Below are 6314 nucleotides of genomic sequence, written 5' to 3' on the forward strand. Positions count from 1 at the left end.
TTCTTCATGAAATTTGAATTACTAATGGTAATTGAATTGTCAATATTACTAAAGGAATTATTTATTTTATTCTAATACGACCTTTCTATGTTTTTTGCAACACAGGTATTGAACATCATATTTTAGAGTTTGTTGTTTTACTATAACATTGAAAACTAGTCAGATAAGTCAAAACTGTATCGCTGTATAGAGTGGTAAAGCTAAGTTTGTTTGAAGTTAAGCACAAAACTAAAAAATGACTATTTGTGCTTTGCCCAAATTGGTATTGTTACGTATTATCTGGAACTGAATATTTTATCGATGGCTTACGATGAGCAAACTAATTCTCAGTTGATATCGGTAGAGTTCACTTGACGGGCATTTTCACCGTTGAAATTATGTAATGCCCTGTAGAAGAACGAGTGTGCGAAGTTAATTCTTTGAAGTTAAACTATATTTAATGTTCGAAATCTAAAGACGTTCCTTGTCAATATCGGTAGTTTTCTAGTTAATAAGCGTTTGTTACAGTTATAGCTTCCTATGTTTATAGTATACTAATTGTACCAACTCAACGAAATAAAAACTGTCTCTCCTTATATCGTTGGTTGTCTTTTAAATACACATATCGTATATTGTTGGTTCTTACGCTCAGGAATTTTCTATAAATTTGTAGAATAGATTGGGTGTGTGTGTTGTCTTTTAGCAAAGCCACATCGGGCTATCTGCTGAGCCCACCGAGGGGAAGCGAACCCCTGATTATATCATTGTAAGTCTGTAGACTTACTGCTGTATTAGAGGTGGGCAAATAAACTGGACTATAGCAGTACACATACTTAACAATATAAGTTATGTGCATTTCTAATTATATATTTAACTAAACCAAACTTTGGTATTAAAATAAACCAATGTCAGTAAATTCGTAACAGTATTGAAACACTGTTTGTGGCGTTGCAAATTCTCAGTTATATTACTATGCTACTTTGGGGAGGGCGATAAAAGTAAGAGACAATAGAAGAAAAACAGTAGCTGCTGTTCCATTAAAATAGCTTAAGTGTTGTAAAATTGGATTATTATTTATTTTCCACAACTAGTTTAGTAAAAATAATGTATTTACTTCTATTCTGTAGCACATGTAACAGATTTATCGTTATACGTATATTATAATACCTACGTTTGTTTCAGTGTAGTTTTCTTTTTTGCCTCTGACGTATATTGTTGGCTTTGTATTGCGCAAGTCCCGGCTATTTTTGGAGTTTGTAGAAAATTCTTTAAAGTGAGAATAAACAATATATGTTTTAAGAAAACGTGCTAGAATATTGTTGAAAAGTTGAGAAACTCGCGTAATTCGTTTATAAAACTGACGCGCCAATAGAGCATTGCTATTATTGGACCGCTACAATCAGTATGGGCCCGGCATGGTCAAGTGGGTTAAGGCGTTTGACTCGTCATCTGAAGGTCGAGGGTTCGAATCCCAATCGCACCAAACATGCTTCCCCTTTCAGTCATGGAGGCGTTATAATGTGACGGCCAATCCCATTATTCGTTGGTAAAAGAGTAGCCCAAGAGTTGGCGGTGAGTGGTGATGATTAGCTGCCTTCCCTCTAGTCTTACACTGCTAAATTAAGGACGGCTCGCGGAGATAGCCCTCGTGTAGCTTTGTACGAAATTCAAAAACAAACAGTTAGTATACTATAGGCCTAGAAAGTTATGATTGTGATTAACACTTATTAATACGAAAACTACAGAGTTTGACCATGAACGTTATAGATTTTATACATTACAAATCGTTGAACTTCAGTGAATTGCCCTGTTTATACGAGGGCATTAAATATAGTTGCTGGAAGGAGTCAGCTTTTACAAGGTGTGAGGCTATCCAACAGAAATACAGCGTTAGCTAAGGCGAGGCGTGAGAATATCAACTCTAAATTAATTTGGTCGTTGTGGACCTGCTCCATCGATTAAATATTCAGTAGTAGACCGAGTATAAAACTCAGTATAGTTTGTAATTTTATAATTCTCTTGTATATAAATTATTATTTGTACTAGTTATTAGTAATAACCGTTATTATAAATTGTATTGTTTTTTGAGTGTATATTGAAACATATTTGTTTTAAAAAAGAAATTGCGTGTATCAGTCTTGTTGGCAAATAATAAAAATGTGATAAATAGTAATAGTTAATTAACCACTCGATTCAAATTTCAATTCTCGGTTATCTGTAATAGTAATACATTAGCACATGTAACATAATAACTCGAAGATTCATCAGAAATAAATTACAATACGTAACATTAAATATTAAAAAACCTTTTAACTATAAGACCAGTGAGATTCTTTAAGAACGCGCAATTAATCTCAATTTACTTGTCAATTTAAGTAAACTTAAAGTAGCTAGTAGTTTAAAGTATTCCATCTTATTATAACATTATTAATGTTTAGATTACAATTAAAAATATATATACAAGTATTTGAATACAAAACAATCTAGAAATGAAATCAAAATTCTGCTCTATTTAGAGACTTAATAATAAATCTGTGGTTTTGACAATTGTATTTTAAAATTCAGAAAAGATATATCTACTTTAACATTTAGGCAGTTTAACAGAATTCTATTTAGAATTGAAACATTAAAAAAATAATGTTTCCTTTGAAAAAATGACGAGATCGAAAACATATTTTACTAATTCCAAGTATAAAATCGTCTATATTTTTCTATTTTGTTTCCAAAACTGGATATATATATCAAGGTAGTTATTGTTTGGGTACGTCTTTTTTTTCTTTACAAGAGAGAAAGCTGAATAATTGATATAAGAAATAAGAAAATATTTCCTGAGCCTTTCGTTTCGCATTTAATGATGTAGTTAAGAATAAACTAGTTGAACGTCAAATATCTTGTAATTTGAGCATTGGGTAAAACTAATACAGTGTTACTTCTGTATTATTCTCCTATTATTCTGAGTTATTCTCCTATATCTCTACGACATTTCACCCAATCATACAATTTTAATTTGTAATTATTCATTGAACTTAATAATACTGACTTGAATGTGATACAGTAATATGTATTTTTTCGTGAAGTCTAAATCCATTATTGTGTACATGGGATTCGTTTCGGAAATGTTATTCATAATTCTAATTTAGTAATTTATTTTGAAGTTATTATATCAACAGTTTTAAACCGATGATTTATCTTGGTGGGGTTATTCACAATTTCAAGAGATGATTTGTCTTGAAGCTGTAATCTGTGATTTGGAATTGATGATTTATCTTAAAAACTGTTACTCACGACTTTGAGAGTTAGACTGTCTTGAATCTGTTAGAGCGATTTCAGATATGATTGTTCTTAAAACACTTATGTACGATTTCGAAAGATGTTTCATGTCGAAAATATAACCACCATTTCGAACTGCTGATTTTTCTTTAAGCTTCTATCCACATTTTTGAATTAGTGATTTATCGTGAAGCTTTTATTCACAATTTTCGTTTACTGATGATTTATTTATCTTGAAATTATTTACAGCTTCGACCTATGATTTCTGTAAAAGTTACCACCATGCGAGGTTCGTCTAAGTAGTCTATGTTGGTTTTTGAAGAACATGGACTAAATATAGATATATATGATCAACAGTAGATAAATCGTTAGTTAAATAAAGTAAATGGTTACTATTAGAGGAATTAAACGAAATCTGTAAGTCAGAGAAGAAAGATTGATTATTTATCCAAAGGTTTGGCCATATCTTAAGCCTAAGGAGATTTCTTTAATTATTGTAAGGAAATAAGAGTTTTAACCTAACAAATAACACTTCACCATATAAGTCGTTATAAACCATAAGATACAATACCTGTCAAAATGAGAGATATAAATAGCGTATCGATTGAACTTTTGTATAATGTAACAAAGTCGTTTTTAACGGCTATAGTATTGGGTGAAACTTTCCATCATAGCAGTGTCAACACGAAAATTGTCGGTTGAAATATTATTACACTCTTCTTAATGAAAACGTGTAGTAGAACTGGTGAAGAAAGATGTAATAACAATATCACCAGTCTTATACGTCACCAGGTATCTCTAATAGTTGTAATAGTTGTTACGACTAAAATTATTTAAAATATAAACGAATCATACTGTAACACAATTATGCTATTCTACCATCTTCGTTTGTCTTTTAGGAATGTGTCATTGTCTTTAATTACAAAACATGTTATATTATTACACTGCATGGCTGATTTGTATCATTCAAGTTATTTGATAACCGTTGTCAATTAATTTGTTTGTTTTTTGTTTACCACAAAGCTACACAATGGCTGTCTGTTCTCTACTAATAATGGGTATCGAAACCTGATTTTTTTAGCGTTATAATCATTCAGAATTATCTACGAGCTACTGGGGTGGGGTAATCACTTTTTATTTACAGTGGGGGTGGGGTATTTACAGGTTTTGAAAGTTCAAGCATACATGTATTAAAGGGTCGAGTTGTTTCATCGATAAAATTCCGTAATGGAGCTACTTTCTTACAAACAAAACAGTATTATTAGAAGGGTGTATCTACAAATACTGGTGGTATGTGTTTTCTAACGTAATTCTTGCTTGCATAATATTCGTTTTAGAATTTCGGCATTATAAACATTTACAGTTTATAAATTTCTGGTTCTTGCTGTCAGCATGGACATAGCGGTTCCACTTAAAAAGGTTGATAATGCGAATAAACATGTTAATACAAGATTATATCTGAAGTCTAGTTTACTTGAACGTATTCTATGATAATGTGAAGTTGTTGTCCAGTCTAATTTGTTTAGGATCATAGCAAGGGTCAAGAATGAACAAAAAACGTATTGTAGAAAAGAAAGTTCGCTCATTCACAACTCTAATATCAACATTAAAGGAGCTGATAGTAAACTAGTTCTACTTTTATATAAAGAAAAACTTTGATTAGGAAAATATTAAACCAAAGTAAGAAAAGTTCTGTTTCTGTTTGTCACTAAACGTCTAAGTGAACAGAAAATATAAGAGAGTCTAACAAAGTAACTTGTATAGTTTGAATATGTATTGTATATTACATTGATTTATATTTTGGGTGTACACATTAAAAAATCTATAAATGTATTTTTTCTGTTTACTCAAATAAACAATCTACGTTCAATGTTCTACGTTCCAACAATAAATCTTTACACACAAACATAATGAGAAGTAGCCAGAATGTTTTAATTTTTCCATAAAACAGGCTACATTACAAGTAACACGATGTGAATAAATTTGCAAATCGGTTCTCGTGCAAACTCAGTTGGAATCAAAATGTGTATGTTTTATTAACTTGCAGTAAAATTCACTAACATTCTATATTTAGTGTTTCACTGCTTAAACTTAAAACATCTTCCACTCAAATGGAAATAACCCTACTAGACAGAAGTTACGGAGTTTATCAGTTTAAATCAAGCTAACTGTAAATGTGTAACAAACATCATGTAGCTAGATCTTTTTAGTTGCAAAACAAGAAGAATGAAGTACATTTAGACATGTACCTATTTTTAAGCAGCATTTTTATTTCATTACTAAATTGTGCTTCAAATATAGTTAAAGTAACTTTAATCCATCATAACTTTCCGTTACGACTAGAGTGAAAGTGACACAGCAAAGAATAATGAACTGACAAAATAGAGTGGCTTAAAAATAAATTAGGTAACTTACTAACAATAGGTAGAAATAATATGTATGGAAAACATAACTGAAAAGAGCAGATAAAATAGAACATCTTTACAGTCATATAAGTTGAGTAAATTTTGAAACACTTCTGAAACAAATAATTCTATCAATATTTTAAAGTACTTTAATATATCGTTTTATATACAAGGCAACCTTAATATTCGTCGAGTTCTTTTCTTAATACAAATAAAACAACGTTCTTTTTCAGTTATACATTAGCTGATCACATAGTTGTGACATAATAATAATCAGTTAAAGCTTGGTAACTAAACATTTACTCCAGCAATAAAAGAGAAAGACAATCAATATTGAATAACTGTAAAACATTGTTTAATAAGACTTTGTATTAACTCCTGCTTATTTTCAGGAGTAAAAAGTTAATAAACCTTGATTAATAAAGGTCGAGGCTTGTCCTAGATATGTTATTTGGTCCTTAAGTTAAACAGTTGCTTCAATCTACCCGACTGTACAATGGGTAGTAGTGGATAGCTGGAAATTTACCTGTGATAGAGTAACTCTGACTTGTAGCAAACAAAAATACTTCTAAGTAGATGTTTTTACTCACTTTTGTTTCCAATTCATCTCCAATCGCGTATTCTAACTTATAGTGAAATAAATATGGTCATTGTTATATG

Source organism: Tachypleus tridentatus, chromosome 6 (assembly GCF_004210375.1).
Source record: "Tachypleus tridentatus isolate NWPU-2018 chromosome 6, ASM421037v1, whole genome shotgun sequence".
Taxonomy (NCBI): Eukaryota; Metazoa; Arthropoda; class Merostomata; order Xiphosura; family Limulidae; genus Tachypleus; species Tachypleus tridentatus.